At 35.9% G+C, this 25,956-nt stretch overlaps 1 pseudogene; it reads right to left on the reverse strand.

Moving 5' to 3' along the window:
* Positions 1-15,427: 15,427 nt before the first annotated feature.
* LOC120136731 lies at positions 15,428-17,089 on the reverse strand (annotated as a pseudogene).
* Positions 17,090-25,956: the final 8,867 nt, after the last annotated feature.

The following is a 25,956-nucleotide window of genomic DNA, read 5'->3' on the forward strand; positions in this document are numbered from 1 at the left end:
TGCCAACCAAGTTTTTTTATAGGAGACAGTGTACTCATACTGCGATTGTATAGCTGAAATCAACACACCAATAGCTATATGAGAGCTTGCTTTTACCATGGGCATGATAGCTTGGCATATCACTTCAGAGTCCAAGTTAGAATGATCTTGGTTGACTGTTTTTCCTCTTCCTCTTCGATACGCGAACTATCCAATTGCATCCGTTTTCGTATCGGGCACAGTAGCATACATATTTTTCTATCGTGGAGCGGTCGACTCTCGATTGAACAGAATTACGGATATTATAATTTTTTATAGCCATCATTGCTTATTCTTTGCTTGAAAACTCCATGCCTATATAACTCACCATTATTTATTGATGAGTAATATCCATAGTCACCGAGATGAGGCATATCCATAAATTCTGGCCCATACATTGCACCATAATCAGCTCCATACATGTGTGCTAGAGGGTCAGTTTGTGCCACATTTGCTGGAACTTCATCCACATCATCATCATCATCGAAGTTGAATTACGGTGATTCTGGGTGAATGAATATTCCAGTCTCAGCACCATCTGTACTAGGCTCACGAAGCGGTTCTTTTGGTGGAGATGATGGTTCCTCCATGCTCTCGACATTTAGGTCGAAGAACCTACTACTTGCACGCCTTCCTCTTGAACTGGAAGGCATATCGACATTGAGATCGAAAAAGCCGCAGTCGAATGCCTCCCCCTGGAGCTTGAAGCCATCGTGTCAAATGGAAACTGCACAGATTGTTACGTCGTTGACATCTCCATATTAAGGTCAAAGGGATTTGTAGATGAATGCCTTCCTCTTGAACTGGATGCGATGTTGCCATACGGATTGTTCGTCGACCCACCTCGGTACATATCGTAAGGAGTTGCGGATGAATGTCTCCCCATTATGACATAAAATCATTACACATTACTGTCGTCGGGCTGTCAACTTGATCAACTTGTTCAGCCAGCCCATAGTGGGAGCTTAATGATTGACCCTGAATAGCACACACTTGAACAAAATTTGTATACATCTCAATATCGGCGTCTGAATAATTACTTTGAGCTTCAACCATCATTTCAACATCATCATTGTTCAAAAGTTCAAATGTTGTATAGGTTAATGGCAACAATGATGTTGGAAATCTGTACTGCAACGACGACATTCTTCTACTACTTCCAACATGAATCTTCCTCAAAATCTTCGTTATAAGCTCCTCAAGAGTTATGTTTCTCTTGAATGATATTTTAACATGCTCATTTGATACGAAAACAACGCCAGTTTCATCTTCTCGAATTTTACCATCATAATAGACAATAGCTGAAAGTCATGCCATTCTTTGAGTTTAAAAGTGCGACAATATTATATCTGCAAAAAAAAAAAAAAAACAACTGAAACAAAGCTGATTAAATAAATAATATATGAACGAAAATATAACACAATAAAATTTTTACACATAAACGTAAATAATTTAAATAATATAATTTTATATTATTACCAGTACCGTAAAACTATTTCGACGTATGCTCCTGTTTTCTAATTTTACAAACACATAAATTAATTAACAACAATTAGTATAATATTTTTTTCAAATAATCATAATAAACAATAAGTATAATAAAAAAAATTATCACAAAATTACCTTATAACGAAAAATCGCACGAACTTCTGAATCAAATATGAGAAGATTGCCGGATTGTTATATTAATTTTTTTCTTATTGAGAGGAGATGTGAGGAGTTACCGGGGGGAAAGGGTATTTATAGCCGGGAAAAGCTACAAGACGCGGTACTTGCACCGCACCTTACATAATTATATCAGATAAAGCTAAGACGTGGCCCCTGGTCCGTGCCTAATATAATTGTGTTAGAATTAAAGGTAAGGCACGACCCCTGCCCCACGCTATACCCCTACGTAGCCTAAGATGCGCCCCAGGGGTCGCGCTTTACACACGTGTATCCCATTTCAGCATAAGGCGCTCTGCAGGGGGCACGCCTTTCTGCAAAGGGTGTTAGATCGGGAAATATAGTCTGAACGGTGCCTGATCGAGAAAAAAGCGGTGGACGGTGATATATCTAGAAAATCACCATTATGTATTAGAAGACATGAATTGAAATTGAACAATATAAAATATAAATATTAGATAAATTCAAATAAAATATTGTTGATGGAAATAATTTGGTCTCGTCGATCGTTAGAGGTCCACCCCTTCTGACTTGGATAATGATCGTAATCGATATGATAACAACATTGATCGATGTTTCTCTGTGAGATAGATGAAAACATCAAAGGAAGATAGGAGTGAAAAAAGGCAAAAAATGGAAAGCATTCCCAATATCAACCTTTTCTCGATGTATACCATCCTCGACCTGATTTAGTCAAAGCCTAGATAAAAGAATGAAAAATCAAAATCATGCAATCATTCATGAACATACCATTTCACACATTAATCATTATTACAAATCATTTTCAGAGATGTCTATTGATTAGGGGCCAGATTAAAACTTTTCATAATATTAGAGACTAAATTATAATTAATTAATAGTTAAGGGTCTAGCTTGTAAAATGATTATGAAGTCCAATTTCGTTTATCTAATTATTCGTTTGTGTCATTAAACCCTTTATTACTCATTTACGGGCCATATTCATCAAATTTATTTACCCAGAACTTCATTAGGAACTAACTAGGAACTTATAGCAAATTTTAACATTTGAAATGAATATTTTCCATTTTCTTATAAGAAATTTTGAAACTAGGGTCAAGGTATAGAAACTCAAAATCACATTATAATTTCAAGTTTCAAAACTAGTTAGGAGTTTAGAAACTCATTTACTAAAGTTTCGAAATTGGCTCAAGAGTTTGAGAACTCTTACCCTGAATTTTACATATGTCATCAAATAGCTAACACCATAAACAATACCACTAGGCATTTATTCATATAATAAAATACCTAACATGAACTTATTTAACCAACATACAATGAAATACCAGATTCTACATGTTCCTAACTTGTTATCAGTTATATCTTACTATACACTTAAATCATCAACTCAACATGTAACATGCACATGTCATATGCACAATCAAAATAACCTTAACTATCACAACAATTAAAGCATCAATTCTTAGGGTATATTTGTTAGAGGGAATTAGTTTTGCGGAATGTATTTTACCTATTCTCCCGTGTTCCCGTGTTTGACAGAGTAAAACAAATTGAGTCAAAGGAATTTATTTTACAAGTCAATTGAAAATTTTAGGTTTTCCCCGCCTCTCCACAAAGTCATCCCATAATTGTATTTTACTTTCATCGCCGGTGGTAGCAACATCATTAGTCTTTTACTATCGGTGACAACAACATCATCATTCTTTCACTGCCGGTGACAACGATTGGTAAACTATTTTATCTTTAATCTTTCCCTATTTTCTTTCTATGACATCAACACTTTGTGTTTTCATTGTTTTCTTTTCAAAACCTTCATTCCAAAGCAATTCAATTTTTTAAACCTGAACGTCCTAATCCAGTACGACCGGGATATCACCAGACTATGACATCATACAGACTACTGGAGCGGCCGACCAAAACTTTTCTTTTAAAACATTGTATTTATTTGCAATAAATCCATAGTTTGTCATAATAAACTCAAAAATTCATAATCGGGAGCCCCCAAAATAAGTTGAATTCAAATTTACAAACATTTAAACATAAAATCCTGACTTGACATACACGAGTTCATTTATAATACATTCCACTAGTACAAAATTAGAGACATACTCCAAAGCTGGCGGCTGGTGCTAGTCGGTCTAGATAATAGCTCTTCCGAAAACTCCTAGTCCTAACCTGTCCGAATGCTGAGCTCACATGCTTAGTGCCACACTAATAACCAACTACACTACATCCATTCTCTAATGATCATACATTAAACTTACTTAAACATACTTAATTCATACTTGCCAGTATACGAGTATGCTAACTAAAATATACAAACAAAGGTAGGCATCATGGTGCACTTGAGGGGCTACATCTCGGAGCTCACGCACCCCTATATCCTACCTAGGGTGGAAATCTAGAATTCTACATTGGATTGTATCACCCATTAACTTGATCCGTCGAGCCTTGGGGTATCTACGACCAGTTAGCAAAGATGTGCCTAATGCATAATCTTGGGGTTGGCCATATCTTAGCGTACAAATGTTTCCTTGTTCTAGAGTGATTCGAGTGTCCGTCTTGTTTACTGAACATCATACAAAACAAGTCTTATGATTTCCTAAGTTATAGGGTTTCTAAGTGAAATTTAACTTATTGACATCGTTCTCACTTGAGGTCTTATTGAAGGATTAAAGAGTAATTTGAGTCCCTCAACCATGCTTCTAAAATTACTAGAATTCCTTATCTTTGGAAAAGAGGTAGTATCAATACGGATATGTCAATATCGATATTGACCCAGGAGTATCGATACCCCTACTTGAGTATCAATACCAGCAGCTTAAAATTGTCCTTGAGAAAAAGGGTAGTATAAATACCCCTATAGGGTGTATCGTTACTCATCCCTTGGTATCAATACTCCCACGAGTATTGGTACCAAAATTGTATTATGGAAATTCAGCATCAAGACCTTTCCCTCATGTATCGAGACTGTGCCTATAATATCGATACCCTATGTATGAGTATCGATACTCCTACTTAAAACTCATGTATTTTTCCTTGAATAAGAACAATATCGATACTGTGACCCATACAATATCGATACTGACACTAGAAAATGCCCTGTTTGAGCATTTTCAGCCGTTCTAAACACTCTAAAGGCCCTAAGGAGTCCTCCAAACATTATTAGTATCTTATTTGAGTTTATTAGGGTCATAATAAGGCATCATATATCTTAAAAACACATAGATTTGAAATCTACCATGATCATGCTCTTAAATCCTTCAAAGCTAATGTAAGGTACATAAATGCATGACAATGCTTACAATTGACATAATCTAATGTAAGGTACATAAATGCATGTTAATGCTTACAATTGACATAAAAAGGTTATAAGGGTGATACTTAAGGTCTTGGTATCTGGAAAAAGTCCCAAATTACCCCAAAGTTAACTTCTCTTTCCCCTTGCTTTGGGCTCTTCTCTCACTTCTTTCACTAATGAATAAAGAAATGATGTTACTAGCTTATTTAGGAGACTATTAAGAGTCGAAAAACATTTCTTAAAGTTCATTCTTCCCCAAACACAAGCTAGAATTCTCTATTTTATAAACCCCCACAAAACCCAATTTTGGTTTAAAGCTTAAAACTTAACAAATGGGGCTTGAAATAGAGCTCTAGAAATAGAGAATTAACTTTCCTACCTTAGATAACTCAACTAAAAATTAAAATCCTTAGAGCTTCACTTGAAGGAGATGAAGGTGAAGAGAGAAATGAGAGAGATGAGGAAGAGTGTTTGGTGAGGAAGATATATGAGTGGTTCACGTTATTATCAGGAAAAATAAAGGGGTTTAACTCTTGATTTGAAAAATGGTACTTTAGGTTCTCTTCCTCTTATTTCATAACAATCTTGTCCCCAAGACTTAATACTTGAGCCCAATCCAAGCCCAAATCCTATTTAATTTTGACCCAACTATCTTACTAAGTCATTTGGGCCTTATTAACGGGTCTCGGGTCATCCCTAACTATTAACCCGAGATTTAGGGTATTACGATTCTCCCCTCCTAATAAGAAATACCGTCCTCAAAATTTACATGCGTAGAAAAGATGTAGATATTGAAGCTTCATATCTTCCTCGTTTTCTGAAGTTGCATTCATCTATAGTACTTTCACTAAAGGGATCTTTTTGCTTCGTAGCTCCTTGACATACTTCGTTAAAATCTTAATCGGCTCCTCTTCATATGTCGTTTATTGGCTTAACTTAATTTGTTCTAGCGGTAGAATATGGGAAGGGTCAGAACGATATCTCCTTAACATAGACACGTGGAACACGTTGTAGATACGTTCTAACTCCGGAGGCAGGGCTAACCGATATGCTACGGGTAGGATCTTTTCAACAACTTCATATGACCTTATAAAACGTAGGGATAACTTTCTTTTGTGCCCAAAACATAACACTTTTTTACATGGAGATACTTTAAGGAACAACTTATCACCCAAAACAAATTTGATTTCCTTAAGCTTTAAGTCCGCATAAGACCTATGCCTATCGAAATCTTCTTTTAACTTATTCTGAATCAATTTAACTTTCTCATCAGTTTCTCTAGTCAAGTCAGGACCCACTAACTTTCATTCACTAAGCTCAGTCTAACATAAGAGAGTCCTACACTTGCGTCCATATAACGCCTCGTATAGTGCCATTTGGATGTTAGACTAGTAGCTATTATTATATGAAAACTACACAAGCAACAAAAGGTCCTCCCAACTACCCTCAAGATCCATAATCGTGCACCTAAGCATGTCTTTGAGAACTTGAATAACACACTCAGATTGACCATCTGAGGATGAAAAGCAGTACCGTTATGTAGCTTGGTGCCTAGAGATTGGTGAAGAACCTTCTAGAACCGAGAAGTGAAACGAGGATCCCTTTCAGATATGATTGAAATCAGAACCTCATGTAATCTTACTATTTCACGGATATATAATTGTACTAGCCTTTATAGGGTGAAATTTATACACACTACGAGAAATGAGCTGACTTATTTAACTGATCTACAATAACCCATATTGCATTATGTCTTTATCTTATCATAGGTAGCCCGATTACAAAGTCCATAGTCACCCTCTCCCACTTCCACTGAGGAATTTGAATATTTTGAAGTAACCATGAAAGAACCTGGTGTTCCGCTTTAACTTGTTATCATATCAAATATTTCTCCACAAACTCGGATATTTCTCTTTTCATACCCAACCAAAAACATAACGGTCGAAGTACTTGATACATCTTATTCCTCATCGAGTGTATTGAGAGCGGACTACAATGAGCTTCATGAAGTATTTTACTAGCAAAGGCTCAACTGTGGGAACACATAATCGATCTCTAAAGTATAATACATTTCTATCTCTTAGTTTAAAATCTGGAGCTTTACCTCGATAAACTTGCTCCATACGGGGCTTCAAATGATCATCTGAACCTTATAGTCTCTTTAATTAACTTACTAGATCGGGCTCTACTCGAAGCCTTGTTGACAAGCCTCCTTGCTCGGTCAACCTCAACCGTGCTAATAAGGCCCTCAAGTCTATCATTGACTTCATACTTAGCACATTTTCCACTACGTTTGATTTCCCTAGATGATAATCAATCACGCAATCATAATCCCTTAACAACTATACCCACCTACGCTGTCTTAAATTCAATTTCTTCTAAGTAATCATGTACTTGAGGCTTTTTTGATCTGTGAAGATATGACCCATTTCTCCAAACAGATAATGTCTCCAAATCTTAAGCACAAACACTACCATTGCTAGCTCCAAATCTTGGATAGGGTAATTACGCTCGTGTGGCTTGAGTTGACGGGAAGTATAAGCTACCACTTTTCCTTTTTGCATAAGCACACACCCAAGGCCATTCAAAGAGGTGTCTCTACATACTATGAACTCTTTACCCAATTCTGGTTAGATTAAAACTGGTGCTTGGGTTAGGATAAACTTTAATTGTTCAAAGCTTTTTATTCCAAACAAATGGAACTCTCTTCTGCAATAACTTTGTCATAGGTGCAATTATCATTGAGAACCCTTTCACAAACCGACTAGTAATAGCTTGCAATACCTAGGAAACTATGCACTTTCATTCTTTGGCCGTTCCCATTCTAACACGGCTTGAATTTTAAGAAGATTTATCCAAATACCTTCTTCTTAAAGTACATGGTCCAAAAAGGATAATTAACTAAACATAACTCACACTTTCCAAACTTAGCAAACAACTGGCGATCTTGCAAAGTCAAGTCTGTAAAACTATGCGAAGGTGTCGGACGTGCTCTTCTTCAGACCGCGAGTACACCAGTATATCATCTATGAAAACCACTACGAATTGGTATATGTACTATTTAAAAACACAATTAATTAGTTCCATGAATTTCGTCGGGGCGTTGGTAAGTCTAAACGACATCACAAGGAACTCATAATGACCATACCTTATTCTGAATTCCATTTTGGCTACATTAACATCCTTAACCTTTAACTGGTAATACCCCAACCTCTAATCTATCTTTAAGAAAACACAAACCCCTTTTAGCTAATAAAAAGGTCATATATCCTAGGGAGAGGGTATCAGTTCTTGATGGTTAACTTATTCAGCTGACGATAATCGATACATAGCCTCAGTGACCCGTCTTTCTTGCTTACAAAAATAACCGACATCCCCAATGAGAGTTACTTGGTCGAATGAAACCTTTCTCTTTAAGCTCTTGAAGTTTAACCTTTAATTCTTTAAGATTGGTTGATACCATGTAGAAAAGTGCAATGGATATCGGAGCGGAACCTGATAATACCTCGATATTGAACACTAATTCTCTATCCGGGGGTAATCCTAGCAATTCTTCTAAAAAGACATCTATAAAATATCTGATGGTTCTGGCATACCCAATTGAAGAACTTGCAACCCGAATAGTAACCACGTGCGCTAAGAAAGTTTCACAACTTTTCTTAATCATCCTCTGAGCCTTAATTGCTGAAATGATTTTTGAACACCCAGAACTTCCACTACTTATAACCACCTAAGTTTCATCATCCTTTCTAAGCATAAGTCATCTGGCCTTACATCTTAGACTTGCATCATGCTCCGAGAGCCAATCCATACCTAGAATCATATCAAATTCTCTAAATTACAGCTCCATAAGATCGATACGGAGGTTTTGACCATGAATTTCTATAGGGCAGCGATGATGGATCTTATCGACTAAAACATCCAACCCTAACGTACTAGACACTCTAACCCCTATCTTTGAGTTCTCGGTTAGAAGGTTTCTATCTTGATCTAGGTCATAACATATATAAGAATGCATATACCCCAGACCTAGTAATACTATAATCATAATGAAAAACATGGTGAATATACCCAAAATCATATATGTTGGGTCTAATTCCTCCTGACCTCTCAAAGCGTATTGTCAAGAAGCTACACGCGGCTCAAACACAGATACAAACCTAGAAAAACTACTACCATGCTGGACAATAGCATAAATACCACCTCTAGAGGGTCATCTACGCGTCTGAACTAACTGAGCTGATCTCTGTGTCTGACTCAGTACAACTCCCTACACCTTAGGATAGTTTCGAACAAAATGATCAAGGGAGCCGCAACCATAACATCCCACTGTCCTAAAATAGCATACTCATATATTCTTTTTTCCATAAGTCTGACAGTCGGGATATGGTGTTCTTCCTGATCCACCAGAATTTGCCACTGATATGGCCACCAACAGTCTCATACAGGACCTTGATCTACCCCCATGATTTAAACTTTGGCCCTTTCCCTTAGCCTGGACCTTAAAAATCCTTGGCCCTTTTGGCTGACGACTGGGTAGGTCTCGAAGACTCCACTACCATTTGAGTCTGCTCTAAAACAATTCTAGATGCTCTAGATCTTATCTCCATAGCTCTCTCATTGCCTTAGCTTTACGTACCAGTTCAAAAAATACCCTAGATGGGTTAGTAGCAAGATGAGTGAGGATGTCGAGGTGGAGGCCTTCCCCAAACCTTCTACAGCAGTGATACTCTGTCATAATCATCTCCGACACATAACGACTTAATCGAAGAAACTCTACCTCGTATTCCATCACCGAATGATCACCTTGTTTCATATTGAGGAATTGGTCTCTTAGGCTATCGACACGAGCTTCCCCAATATACTTTCCTTTGATCTCCGATAAGAAAATCTCCCATGTCCGTAACTCTGGCTCCTTAGCTATCTCAATTATCTCACACTATTCGATGGCATCACCCTTAATCAAGGAGATGAAATACTCCAAATTACCCTCAGGAGTCAGATGCGACTATATAAATGTGTGGAGTGTCTCCCTAAGCCATTGGTCTGCAACAACTAGATCATCATCTCTCAAACCAAATAATTTGGTTATTTTATACCGGCGCAGACGCTCTACCAATGATTTTTGAGGTGGTGCTACAGGAGGAGCTGGAGGTGAATATGGGGGAGGTGGCGCGGCCAAGGTCCTAAGAAGGGCTCGCACTATGCATCTTAAAGTAGCTATTAAATCTTTGAACAATGTCGCTTCATCGACCCCTGCGTCTACTGGAACTTTTGAATCAGTGTCCGGGATGAACTCATCCCTTGAGTCACCAGATAAGGAGGCGTGACTCTTTACTCTACCCTCCTAGCTATGATTTGAATCACCTTTCATACTTATATTCTAAAATAAATAAGAAAAACGAATATTACTATGGCTATTCTAGACTCAAAAGTATATCTCAAATTTATAAAGGCATGTATGTACATAAACCTTTATCGACTCTAACATGTGGGTCCTAGAAACGACTTAAACTAGCGCTATGATACCACTAAATGTAACATCCTAATCCAGTACGACCCAGAGATCATTGGACTATGATGGAACACAGACAACTAAAGCGACCAACCAAAACTTTTCTTTTAAAACATCTTATTCATTTGCAATAAATCCTAATAAATTCATAAATACATAATATTTGCTTTACACATTCGAGAGCCCTCAAAATAACATGAATTTAAATTTACAAACAATTAAACATAAAATCATGACTTGATATACGTTGGTTAATTTACAATACATGCCACTAGTACAAAATTAGAGACATACTCCAAAGCTAGCGGCTGGTGCTAGTCGGTCTAGATAAAGGTTCCTCTGAAAACTCCTGGTCCTAACATGCACACGGAAACAAATTTCGAATGTTAAGCTCACAAGCTTAGTGACACACTAATAACCAACGACATTACATGCATTCTCAAATGATCATACTTTAAACTTACTTAAACATAATTCATACTTGTTAACATATGAGTATGCTAACTAAAACATACATACAAAGGTAGACATCATGGTGCGGTGATGGGCTATATCTCAGAGCTCACGCACCCCTCTATCATACTTAGGGTGGAAATCCAAAATTCTGCATCAGATTGCATCACTCGCTAACTTACTTCGTCAAGCCATGGGGCATCTACGCACAGTTAGGAAAGATATGCCTAATCTACCATCTTGGGGTTGGCCATATCTTAGCATACAAATATTTCCTTGTTCTAGAGTGATTCGAGTGTGTGTCTCATTTCACGAACATCATACAAAACAAGTCTTATAATTTTCTAAGTTATAGGGTTTTTATGTGAAATTTAACTTATTAATATCATTCTCACTTGAGGTCTTATTGAAGAATTAAATAGTGGTTTGAGTCCCTCAACCATGTTTCTAAAATTACCAGAATTCCTTATCTTTGGAAAAGAGGTAGTACCAATATTGATACGTCGATATCATACTGACCCAGGAGTATCGATACCCCTACTTGAGTATCGATACCGGAAACTTAAATTTTTCCTTGAGAAAAGGGTAATATTAATACCCTTATGTATCGATACTTCCATGAGTATTGGTACCAAAATTGTATTATGAAAATTCAATATCGAGACATTTCCGTCAGGTATCGAGACGGGCCTATAGTATCTGTAGACACCCGTTTTTGTATGGGTCAAAAATTATTATTATTATTATATATTACATCCATTTTGCAGGCTCCATCGAAGCCTACAAATCCACCCAACAGTGAGCAAACCATCTCCAAAGTTAAAAGAAAAAATTATTATACCTACCCCAAACCCACCATGTCTATCTCACGCAAGGGAGGAAAATCAGGGAGACATTCTATGAAGAAAAAAGGAGAGAAAATTTGTCTTACCTACTCCAATCAATCAAGAGGAAATTTGTTCCCTACCTACTCCAATCAATCAAGAGGAAATCAACATAAAGAGAAGGGAACCAGAGATTCAAGGGGGGGCATTCGAATGGGATTCAAAAACAAAAAACATATAGAGCAAAATCCATTGGAACAACAGAAAAAAATAAAAACAGAAAAAAATCGAGAGATAAAATAGAAGGGAAGAGGACATCGAAAGATCTTACCTTGGTTTTGAATCGAAAGCCCAAGGGTCGTTAGAGGTCATTTTTTTATCGAAAGGTAACTTCTAGATCTACAAATCTAGAGTTGTTTTTAGACTGTGATAGCGTGGGATTCGAGTAGGGGAGGTTGAGAGGAACCCTCTGGGGTAATTTCCTCTTTTGGCCACCGCCTGCCACCATGGGCTCCACCGTGAGCACTGCCGGTGGCCTTTGTCTCTTCCCTCTTCAGAGGAGAGAGTTGAGAGCATTTGAAGCTCTCTCTCTCTCTGCTTCCTCGGGTTGCAACTGAACCAAATGAAAGAGCTTAGGCCATTTTGACCTTTGGGTATAATATATATATATATATATATATATATATATAACTAAACGACGTCGTATGGCTGAGGGGTTCTGCGTGTTTTAGCTTATGGTATAATCATGTTTTTAGTCCCTGTGCTTTGTAATCTCATTATTTAGCCACGAAATGAAGTTTATTTTATTTCGTTTTAAGCATTTATGTTTCTGTAATTTTATTTTAAGTCATATTATTATTATTATTATATTGTGTATTATTGTCAATATTTAATTTTGGTCACCATATTTGCGGTTATTTCAATTTAGTCATCGATTTTATGTATTATGTATTTTTGATAATATTTAATTTTAGTTATGATATGTGAAAATCTTGCATTTTAGTACTGCTTGGAAGTTGGTTTAATTATCGTGTGGTCCTTGTTGTCTCTAGTTATTTCATTTTAGTCTGTAAACATTATTTTTGGGTTAATGTTATTTTTAGTACCTCTATTTGTTAAAATATATTGCATGTGGTTCTGATTTATTTATAAGATATGTTTAGTCCTTTTAATTTTTGTTAATTTCATTTTAGTCCCTAAAATTACCAAGTTTTTTTTGCCCATTTTTATTTTGTTTTGTAATATTTATTTATTTTTTTATCTCAGTTCCTTATATGGAATGTATGTTTTACATATTATTTAATTATTTTTCAATATGTTAAATAAATATTATTTTCTTTATTTATTGTAAATATTTTATGTTGTATATTTTCAACTACATTAGATTCCATTGTTTTTTTTTCTATTGGTATATTATTCGAATATTTCAAGAATTTGTATTTATAGAACGGGCAGAGAAAGTATCACTTGATCGAAGTGGTACAATCCGACACGACGTTCGAACGAAATGAAACTTGAAATAAATCAATTTTAGTTTTTTAATTGTTAATTCATTTTTATTTTATATCGAACAAAGCAAGTTATGTATTTTATTTTTCGCAACTGTCAATTTGCAATTTATATTCGATATGCATCTTTTACATATATCCACGATAGAATATTCTTTAACAATGGAAAATGGTTGAAATAGCTTTCCCGACGGAGGATTGCAAATTTCAAGATTTTTTATCGAGTTAAAGGATTTTCTTTAAATAGTTAATTCGAAGAAAATTAATAAATGTTCGATAAATGGGTCACATTTTAACTTTATATTCTACTTGTAATTTCCACCATTTACGACGATATATAAACGACACAGTACCAATTTTGGGTGTTGTAGGGTGCTAATCCTTCCCCACGCGTAACCGACTCCCGAACCCGTTTTAATCAAATCTTTGGTAAACGTAGACCAGTTTTTGTCTTAAAAACGATTTTTCTTAAAATTGTTTTTAAAAAAGACTTTTTCAGGTATTCGACCTACCTAACCCGAAGGTCGATGGCGACTCTATCCAATTTCATACAAATTAATTCAAAATCATTCAATTTTTCCAAATTAAAATCATAACTGTTTTCAAAACAATAAACAATTGTTCCACCTAAAAATGATTATGACAGCTTGGCGACTCCACTGGGGACGACTTAGAGAGTCAAGCTGTAAGTCGCTTACACATTGTCGTTGTGGTCAAAATTATGAGTTCGAGTCTTTTGTTAACTTATGATCAGTTTATTGAAGATTTTTAATTGCTTGATTTTTTAATTGTCATACTAACATTTGAATTTTTGCTTCCAGCTTAGTTCAAGTTTATCGAGTTTTTTCGTATCTGTTTTTTTAGTCAAAGGTAGGTATGTTGCTCCTCACACACATCACATACATTTTCATAACATAAGCTCTAGACATGAGCTTCGATCTTATTTAGTCGGGCAAATGCTTTACTCTCGTAAGAATTTATTCTTCGTATGAGTTTTAGCAAATAACCCATGGGATACATACATTATACCTTCGTAGAGATTTATTCCTCGTATGGGTATAAGGCAGTGAATCCCCTCGAATTGAACTCGTTCCGTTTAAAACCTATAATGGGTGAGGATTGAGGGTTTGGCAGCCCAAGGGGGCACCGACATCAAGGACAATTCGAGTACCCTTTTTCTGTTAGAGCCGTAACCATGCATATAGTGAATCATAGAACGGTCACCCTAGGTATAGACATACCGAACCTCTATTCGTCAGTAGGTACCCAAAATAGGTGTACACAAAGGAAGAACGTTTCTGAACCTTTCATTTTTGCTTTAAATCCTGTTGAATTACAACATGCGAACTAGATATCATGCGGTTAAGATCAATTTCTTGAAAAATTATCATTTTGGGTAGATAGCATGTCCGGGTAGGAATGTTATTTAATTAAAGCATGTTCGGGTAGATATCATGACAGGGTAGGTGTTATATTCATCTTTGAATAACATTTATACGTATCGATTGTCTTACCTGTACTAACCAATTTCTATTATTTTGTTTGTATACACTAACCTATTTCTTTTCTTTTGATTGTGCCATTTTTTCATCTTTCTTTGCATTGCATTGCATCAACATGAAATAATGCGAAAAGTATTGATCCGTAAATGGATATTCAAGAGAAAATTTTCACAAGAAGAGATAAAATTTTTCAATCAAGCAGTTGCATTTACAGACATGCACCGAGGGCTAAAAGAAGTTCAAAGTACAAGAATAAGACTTACTCGAAGATCATGCAACATTCGAGACTGAAATGATGATCCATTGATCCAAGAAGTTATTCAGCAGTAACAGAATTATGTTACAGAACACTTGAGGGGCATCTTCAAGGACGAAGATCCGAGACAAAGCAATAAGCTAAAATAATTATGCAGCATCGTATAAAAATTATGTTACAGAATTATGTTACAAGAATAAGACGTACTAACTTCAGCACCATCGGGGCAGTAACAGAATTATGTTACAGAACACTTGAGGGGCATCTTCAAGGACGAAGATTTGAGACGAACCAGTGAGCTCGAAGATTGTGCAGCATTCGAGACTGAAATAATGATTCATTGATCCGAGGAGTAACCCAACAGTAGATTCTTATCTATGATCATCTAATCTCTAGGAGCGACGCACTAATTTCTACACTGACTTCCACTCAAGATGTAACAAATGGCGAACTTCATTAGATCAAGTGGGATATATAAAACAACACTGTAAAGCGGTCCATCCCTATCATATTCCTTGAATCTTTGCAAATCCCTAGTTTGCATATACAACAATCAAAGTAGTAACTAAATGTGCAATAACAAAGGCAGGGACCAGTAGAAGTCTGGGACGCTCAACATAAGATTAGCTATGTGATCTAGTCACAAAAACTAAAGCCTGGCTCACAATGTTTGCTTGTAAATATAAAGCACCCATCATTTGATCCTCCATATCCCTTAGAGACGTTACATCAAATTTTTTTCTGAGAATAAGTCAATATCATGCATGACCCAGAAGAAAACGATAATCATCAATGTCAAGTAGCCTCTAAGCACAATTCTGGTGGCAAATATTTCTTTTAGTTTCCTGCATCAGGCAAGGGAGACGATTTTACTCTGTCATTTGATATTTTAATGATGGTTCCACCGTTTAGAATGGCAATGATCAGAACCATGGATGGTGAAAAATTGAACTTCTAGATGAGAGCAATAAACATAAACTCAAACACAATACAAATAGTGATTGAGACTGCATATATAGTGTAGTTCTTCATCATCTAGAAAATGGCTCTACTAGTTAACATTGCACTGATAATAATGCTTAGTCCAGGTTCTGTAAGAAAAATATATGGAGCACTCCGTGCCACATCAATATCATCGACCACAGCGATACCAATATCAACCTTCTTCAAAGTAGGAGCATCATTAACACCATCTTTAGTCATTCCACAAATGTGATTCCTCTCTTGCAACTTCTTTGCAATTTCATATTTGTGCTCAGGAAAGACGCCAACAAACTTATCTGCCTTCTTAATCAACTCTTCCATGGAGAGGGCAGCTATGCTTGCATCCTTGTCTTAACAAAGAAAAGAAGTATATAGATACATGTTTGTTACTATTCCAAGTCATTGGCCAGTCTTATTTGCAATGGTAAGTTTATCACCCGTAATCATCTTAACATTGACACCAAGATTAAGAGCTCTATGAATGGTCTCTGCACTGTCTTGCCTTGGAGGATCAAATAGAGGCAACAAACCAACAAATTGCCAAGGAGTACCAGCACATTCTTTTGTTTTTTCTGGCACTTGCTACCTTGCAACACCAAATGACCAAAGTCCATGATCTGCAAACTTATCTATGATAGAATGAACATTCTTCTTAACATCTTCTTTTGCATTGTAAAGAGTTAAGATATGTTCAAGTGGCTTGCCTGGTGCCAGTTATCATTTGAATCAATGTAAGTCAAAGCAGTTTTATTGTCTAAAGGATTGAAAGGCAAGACGTGTACCTCTCTGATACCAGCTCTTGCCTCCTTGAATTAACAAGCATTCCAACAATGGCATCATCAATGGCATCTTGATTTTCAGTTCTAAAGGCTCTTGATGCAAGAAGGACAACATGCTCCTTATCGACATCCTTTGCAAATACCTCAATCAAGTTTCTATCAACACTCAGTTTGTTCAGAGTTAATGTTCCCGTCTTATCACTATAAAGGACATCTATACCGGTCATTTCTTCAATGATAGTTATTCTCTTGGTAATAGCACCCTGCTGAGACAGCCTGTGAGATCCAATTTCCATGGTTATCATTTTCAAAGACGAGGATCTAAAACGAAACATTAGTCTACTTCAGACTCAACCATCTAAGCAAAGGCATGTCTATAAACTGGATTATCTTGCTATGTGAAGGCTTTTATTACTAGTGAAAATTGTTTTATGATATTCATCGTTGGGATCAATATTTTTGCATATGCATTTCATTTTTAAGCATTTTCATAAAAAATGGAGCTAATTCATGAAAGATTCGATGAAGTGGTCCTAACCACGTGACACCATATGGAAGCAAGAAGCTAAAATTAGTACAGTTGGAGCTTGTTCAGCTGGTTGTGTGACTGAGCCTTCAAGAATGATCTAAGAAAAGAGTCCCCATATCCTAAGGGTTACAGTGTTGATCTCCTGTACAATGAACACATAGGAAGCTCCAGACATTCCGTTGAAAACTATAAGGCATTGAAGCGCAAGATCTAGAACCTGATGGATTTAGGGGCATGAATAATCGAAGAAGAATGGGGGCATGACATCTACCACATTGTAATGAGAACATTGTTTTGTTTGAAATCATTTTTGTTTTGTCTTTTATATTTGTTTAATCTTTTAAACGACTGAACTTATGCTACCTTCTAATGTTGAATAATTGAGCAAATTTTAATCTTTAGTACTTCGAATATTGAATGAATTAAGGATTCTTTTAATTCTTCAAGAATTATAGATTTTTGGCATATGGCAAGATCAGACCTTTCTTATACTGTATAAAAAAAACCCCGTCAATTTTTTAACCCAGAACAATTTATGGATACAGAAAGAGTCATACCCATACCAGAAGACACAACTTGGGCCATCTCATAGGAAACCTGAACATTGAGATATGCTGGGACCAAGAAGCAGAAAGGAGAATTAATTCGAAATAATTCTATCATGCATTAATTACAATATTTTCATGTGAATAAGATTAATCCTGAAAATCTATCCCCTGGGGATACTTCTTCTACGAGGATTTTTGTGTATGAGATGATGAACGGCTTTGTTTCATTTATCCATATATGTATATATATATCCCTTGTTGTCCCTTTTGAGCCTATAGTATTTTTCTTCTTATTCAACCCTAACCAAGGATCACCCTCCACACTGGGGGGAAAATGGAAGAAATCTGCTCACATAAGTGAAGATATCAATCCAGAGTCGATGCTGAAAGGGGAAACAAATGCCAAGTTCGGATGTGTGTAGAATACTGGGATCTCAACGAGCAAGTCCCAAAGATAATTTTTCACTGCCATATATTGACACATTGGTTGATAATACATGTAGTCATGCTCTTTTCTCATTCATGGATGGTTTTTCAGGGTACAATCAAATCAAAATGAACCTTGAAGATATGGAAAAGACAATGTTTGTGACAATGTAGGGCACCTTTTGTTACAAGGTGATGCCTATTGGACTCAAGAATGCTAGGGCAACAAATCAAAGAGCCATGGTTACTTTGTTCCACGACTTGATGCATAAAGAAATAGAAGTATACGTGGACGATATGATTGCCAAATCACAAACTGAAGAAGAACATATGAAGGTCCTAAAGAAGCTATTTTTAAGATTGAGAAAATACCAGTTCAAACTTAATCCAGCCAAGTGCACTTTTGGAGCTGTTTTAGGGAAATTATTGGGATTTGTAGTCAGTGAAAATGGGATAGAGATTGATCCTGATAAATTCAAAGTAATCTTGGAATTACCAACCCCTAGAATGCAAAAAAGAAGGATGAGGATTTCTGGAGAGGTTAAATTATATTGCCAGACTCATCTCAGTTAACTGAGAAGTGTGATATAGTCTTCTGATTATTGAGAAAGCAAAACCCAGGAGAATGGGATGATAGTTTCCAAGAATGTTTTGACAAAATTAAGAGTTATTTGACTAATGCCCCAGTCTAAATACCATCAATCCCAAACAAACCATTGATCATGTACTTGACTGTCTTTGAGAAGTCAATGGGATGTGTATTGGCACAACATGATGAAACTGAAAGAAGAGAAAGAGTTATTTACTATCTCAGTAAGAAATTCACTGACTGTGAGACTCGATATTCCTCGATCGAAAAGCTGTGTTGTGCCTTAGTATGGACTACTAAGAGGTTGAGACAATATTTTTGTATCACACCACTTGGTTTATATCAAGGTTGAATCCACTAAAATACCTGATGGAATCAACTGCTTTAACCGTAAGAATGACAAGATGGCAAATGTTGTTGTTCGAATTTGACATAGTCTATAAGCAGTAAAAGGAGGTGTTATTATTGATTTTCTGGCAAGCAGAACATTAGAAGACTATGAGCCAGTAAAATTTGATTTTTCGAATGAAAACTTAATGAGTATATTTGTAGCAAAAGAAAATGCTCTGAATAATGAAGCCTGGAAAATAAACTTTGATGGTGCCTCGAATGCTGTGGGACATAGAATTGGGGCAATACTATTTTCACTAGAAGGAGGTCATTATCATTTTACTAGTAGGCTCACATTTGAATGCACAAACAACATGGAAGAATATGAAACATGTATCCTGGGTATTCAAGCTGAAATTGAGAGCAAAATTAAAAGCTTGGAAGTATTTGGTGATTCTGCTCTGGTTATTTATCAACTTGGAGGGAATTGATGACTCGAGATTCCAAATTGGTAGAATACAAGGACTTGGCGATGAATTTGATCAAGGAGTTTGAAGAAATTTTTTTCACTTATCTTCTCCATGAAGAAAATCAAATGTTGGATACTCTGGCTACGTTGGCAGCCATGTTTAAGGCTGATGATCAATCTTGAATGATGCCTATTCGAATGAGTATAAGATAAATGTCAGCTCATTGTTACAATATTGAGGAAGAGGAGGAAGATGACCTCCCATGGTATTACGATATTCTCCAACATGTGAAGTATCAATCTTATCCAGTTGAGGCAACTGAGAATGATAAACGAACTTTGAGAAGATTGGCAATGGAGTATGTTCTCGATGGAGACATTTTGTACAAAAAAAAAAATAAAAGCTCAAGTGCTTTTGAGATGTGTGGATAAAATTGAGGCCAAGAAAATACTTGAAGAAGTCCATGAAGGGGTTTGTGGAACACATGCAAATGGATTCACAATAGTTAGACAGATCATGAGATTTAGATATTACCGGTCTACTATGGAAGTAGATTGCATCAGATTTGCTCGAAGATGTCATAAATGCCAAGTCTATGATAACCAAATACATGTTCCCCTTCACCAATCCATGTAAATAATACACCTTGGCCATTTTCAATATGGGGCATCGATGGTATTGGAGCAATTTCACCAAAGGCTTCAAATCGACATCGTTTTATTTTAATGGCCATCGACTACTTTACCAAATGGGTTGAAGTTGCCTCATATGCTAATGTCACAAAAGGAGCAGTTTGTAGATTCTTAAAAAGATAAATCATTTGCAGATATGGAATACCAGAAAGGATTATTACAGATAATGCGTTGAATCTGAACAATGAGTTAAGGAAGGAAGTCTACACAAAGTTAAAGATCAAACATCATAATTCGACTCCTTATCATCCGAAAATAAATGGGGCAGTAGAGGCAGCGAATAAAAACATCAAAAAGATCATCACAAAAGCAACTGAAACATATAGAGATTGGCATGAGAAATTACCTTTTGCAATGCTTGCTTATCACACACTCGTTAGTACATCTACTGGGGCAACACCATTTTCTTTGGTATATGGTATAGAAGCAGTTTTACCTGTTGAAGTAAAAATTCTTTCTTTGAGAGTATTGATGGAATTGAAACTTGATGAGGCTGATTGGGTACAAAGTAAATTTGATCAATTGAATTTGATTGAAGAGAAAATACTAAAAGCTATTTGTCATGGCCAAATGTACCAGAAAAGGATGATGCGAGCTTATGATAAGAAGGTCAGGCCTCGAGAATTTCATGAAGGTGATTTAGTGCTGAAAAAGATCCTCCCTATGCAAAAAATGTTTTTCAAGGGAAGTGGATGTCAAACTGAGAAGGTCCTTATGTTGTAAAAAAGGCATTCTCAGGAGAAACTTTGGTTTTGACTGAAATGGTTGGAGAATATTTCCTTAATCCTGTGAATTCTGATTCAGTCAATCAATATTACGCTTGAAGAAAAACAAAAAGAAGAAGCAAAGAAAAATGGACGAGACTCGAGTTAAATGGCGCAGTAAACTTCAAACCATGAGATTGATCAAGCATAATCATTCAAGAATCACTTCACTCGAAGAAAATGGAGCATCTAGAGAGCATCAAGAGAGAGACACATACGAGCAGATTCAAATTGAGCAAGACATGATTGAAAGCATCAGAAGGAATTGATCTTTGGTTCAATACCCTGAAACACTTGTTTGGGTCTATTTATCATTTTCTTTCATAACCATGAACCATGGTCTACATTACGTGCCTTATAAAGTCCCTTCTAATCATACATGAATTTTAAAACAGAAGAGACTATCTTCAGATTTCATCCCACACATCAGGATTAATCTTTATTTGCAAAAAGTTTTCTAAAATCTGTAATGCATGATAGAAAAATAACAAAGGGGGGTTCAAGGCATAAATTTTGAATGACGATTTGAAACCAAAGGAGGATTCGAGTTGAAAACCTGAAAATGCGGCTCGAATATAAAAATTGTAAAACTGAGACGATCCCACATATTTCTTGATAAGGCATCACACAAACCGAATGTGATCATGAGAGTTGGGAATCAGAGAACATTTCCAGTAAGAGGAGCATACAAGCTACCCCATCAAATCAGTGAGAATCAAATAAACAAGAATGTCAAAACTTTGACCACACACAATAACCTGAGACATTTTACCCTTTTCTTACTTAACCATTTACCAAAGATAGCTTTGATCTTGACACTTGTCAAATAACTATAAAAGATTAACAATGTAATTAATTATTTGATATTTAATGAACTCTAGTTTTATGATTTGTCTCAATTGTAAAACCTAGAAAGGAGTAATATTTTCAAATATTTGATTAAACATTTTTCAAAACTCTTCTAATTGATATTTTCAGAACTTTTGAAAATAAAAGAAGAAGAAAAACACTTTTCAAACAAGACAATATCTTTAGAGTGAATCTTGGTATTTGACATGTGGCTTTCAGACACAAAGCTCATAATTAGAATCAGCGCTGAAACAAGCAATGAGGAACAATGGGGCATCTTTAAAGATTCAACAACAAATGTTGGGGCATATTTGGAGATTAGACATCGAATATTGGGGCTTCTTTGGGCATTCAACATCCTGATGCGAACGACCAGATTTTCTAAAGGCACTTCCTCCACCAGCAGGAACAAGCAGAATATCAGTATCCTTTAATGTTGTTTCTCTCGAAACAAAATGTTGTCTCGCTTGAGACAATCTTCTTTCAAAACAAATTTTCTCATTTGAGACATAAAAAAAATCTTTGACTTTGTTTCTTTGAAAACAAAATTTTGTCTCTTTTGAGACAACTTCTTTTGAAGCATCTTCTCTGAGTCGGTTTCTTTTGAAACCAAAATCACCTGACTAGATCTCCTCATTATATAGGAGATGTGTCAACTTAGATAACCAGCCATCCCCATCAGAGTGGAACCGTGCTATCACCTTTAGATGACCAGATCTCCTCATTATGTAGGAGATGTGTCAACTTAGATAACCAGCCATCCCCATCAGAGTGGAACCGTGTTATCACCTTTAGATGACCAGATTTCCTCATTATGTAGGAGCTGTGTCAAATTAGATAACTAGCTATCCCCATCAGAGTGGAATCGTGTTATCACCTTAGATGGCCAGAACTTTTCATCACGTATGAGCCGTGTCATCACCTGACCAGACCTCCTCATCACGTAGGAGCCGTGTCACCCCTAGATAACCAATCATCCCTATTAGAGTAGAACCATGTTATCACCCTTAGATGGCCTAGACTCATGAACAGATGAGCAGTGTCATCACATGATCATATTTCCTCATTATGTAGGAGCTGTGTCAACCTTTGATAACCAGTCGTCCCCAACATAGTGGAACCGTGTTATCACCTTTAGATGGCCAGAACTCTTCATCACATATGAGCCGTGTCATCACCCGACTTGATCTCCTTATCACGTAGGAGTCGTGTCAGCTTTGGATAACCAAAACTCTTCATCACGTATGAGCCGTGTTATCACCCTTCCTAAAGATGGCCAAGAACTCTTCATCACATAGGAGCAGTGTCATCCCCTGACTAGATTTCCTCATTATATAGGAATTGTGTTACCCTTAGACGACCCGAACTCTACATCAAGTATGAGCAGTGTTGTCTTCCAATCTAAACATATCAAATTAAAAAAAAGATCATCGGACAAAAAACTGGTTGTCTTTTTAATCTTTGCGTTATTCTTGTTAACACAAGAATGTGTAAAGAGGGGCAGCTATAGACACCCGTTTTTTTTCGGGTCAAAATTATTATTATTATTATTATTATATATTACATCCATTTTACAGGCTCTATCGAAGCCTACAAATCCACCCAACAGTGAGCAAACCATCTCCAAAGTCAAAAGAAAAAATTATTATACCTACCCCAAACCCACCATGTCTATCTCACGCAAGGGAGGAAAATTAGGGAGACATTTTGTGAAGAAAAAAGGAGAGAAAATTTGTCTTACCTACTCCAATCAATCAGGAGGAAATTTTCCCCCTACCTACTCCAATCAATCAAGAGGAAATCAACATAAAGAGAAGGGAACCAGAGATTCAAGGGGGGCATTCGAATGTGATTCAAAAATAAAAAAACATATAGAGCGAAATCCATTGGAACAACAGAAAAAAATCAAAACAGAAAAAATTGAGAGATAAAATAGAAGGGAAGAGGAACATCGGAAGATCTTACCTTGGTTTTGAATCGAAAGCCCAAGGGTCGTTAGAGGTCATTTTTTTTATCGAAAGGTAACTTCTAGATCTATAAATCTAGGGTTGTTTTTAGACTGTGATAGCGTGGGATTCGAGTAGGGGAGGTTGAGAGGAACCCTCTGGGATAATTTCCTCTTTCCGGCCACCGCCGGCCTCCGTGGGCTCCGCCGTGAGCACCGCCGGTGGCCTTTATCTCTTCTCTCTTCAGAGGAGAGAGTTGAGAGCATTTTAAGCTCTCTCTCTACTTCCTCGGGTTGCAACTGAACCAAATGAAAGAGCTTAGGCCATTTTGACCTTTGGGTATAATATATATATATATATATATATATATATATAGCTAAATGATGTCGTATGGCTGAGGGGTTCTGCGTGTTTTAGCTTATGGTGTAATCATGTTTTTAGTCCCTATGCTTTGTAATCTTATTATTTAGCCACAAAATGAAGTTTATTTTATTTCGTTTTAAGCATTTATGTTTCTGTAATTTTATTTTAAGTCATATTATTATTATATTGTGTATTATTGTCAATATTTAATTTCGGTCACCATATTTGCGGTTATTTCAATTTAGTCATCGATTTTATGTATTATGTATTTTTGATAATATTTAATTTTAGTTATGATATGTGAAAATCTTGCATTTTTGTACTGCATGGAAGTTGGTTTAATTATCGTGTGGTCCTTGTTGTCTATAGTTGTTTCATTTTAGTCTGTAAACATTATTTTTGGGTTAATGTTATTTTTAGTACCTCTATTTGTTAAAATATATTGCATGTGGTTCTGATTTATTTATAAGATATGTTTAGTCCTTTTAATTTTTGTTATTTTCATTTTAGTCCCTGAAATTACCAAGTGTTTTTTGCCCATTTTTATTTTGTTTTGTAATATTTATTTATTTTTTATCTCAGTTGCTTATATGGAATGTATGTTTTACATATTATGTAATTATTTTACAATATGTTAAATAAATATTATTATCTCTATTTATTGTAAATATTTTATGTTGTATATTTTCAACTACATTAGGTTCCATTGTTTTTAATCTATTGGTATATTATTCGAATATTTCAAGAATTTGTATTTGTAGAACGGGTAGGGAAAGTATCACTTGATCGAAGTGGTACAATCTGACACGATGTTCGAACGGAATGTAACTTGAAATAAATCAATTTTTGTTTATTAATTGTTAATTCATTTTTATTTTATATCGAACAAAGCAAGTTATGTATTTTATTTTTCGCAACTGTCAATTTGCAATTTATATTCGATATGCATCTTTTACATATTCGACAATAGTATATTCTTTAACAATGGAAAATGGTTGAAATAGCTTTCCCGACGGAGGATAGCAAATTTCAAGATTTTTTATTGAGTTAAAGGATTTTCTATAAATAGTTAATTTGAAGTAAATTAATAAATGTTCGATAAATGGATCACATTTTAACTTTATATTCGACTTATAAATTCCACCATTTACGACAACTTGTAAGCGACACAGTACCAATTTTGGGCGCTGTGGGGTGCTAATCCTTCCCCACATGTAACCGACTCCCGAACCCTTTAAAATGAACATCTGGTAATGCAAACCAATTTTGTCTTTAAAAACTGTTTTTCTTAAAATTGTTTTTAAAAGACGTTTGTAGGTATTCGACCTATCTAACCCAAAGGTCGATGGCGAATCTATCCAAATTAATTCCAAATCACCCAATTTTTCCAAATTAAAGTTGTAACTGTTTTTTAAAACAATAAACCATTGTTCCACCCTAAAAAACGATTATGACAGTATCGATACCCAATGTATGAGTATCGATACTCCTACTTAAAACTCATGTATTGTTTCCTCGAATAAGAACAATATCAATACTTACCCATACAATGTCGATATTGAAACTCGAAAATTCATGGTTGAGCATTTTCAACCTTTCTAAAACACCCTAAAGGCTCTAAGGAGGTCCCAAGCATTATTAGTATCTTATGTGAGTTTATTAGGGC

This window comes from Hibiscus syriacus, unplaced genomic scaffold, assembly GCF_006381635.1.
Source record: "Hibiscus syriacus cultivar Baekdansim isolate YM2019G1 unplaced genomic scaffold, ASM638163v2 tig00001869_pilon, whole genome shotgun sequence".
Classification (NCBI taxonomy): Eukaryota; Viridiplantae; Streptophyta; class Magnoliopsida; order Malvales; family Malvaceae; genus Hibiscus; species Hibiscus syriacus.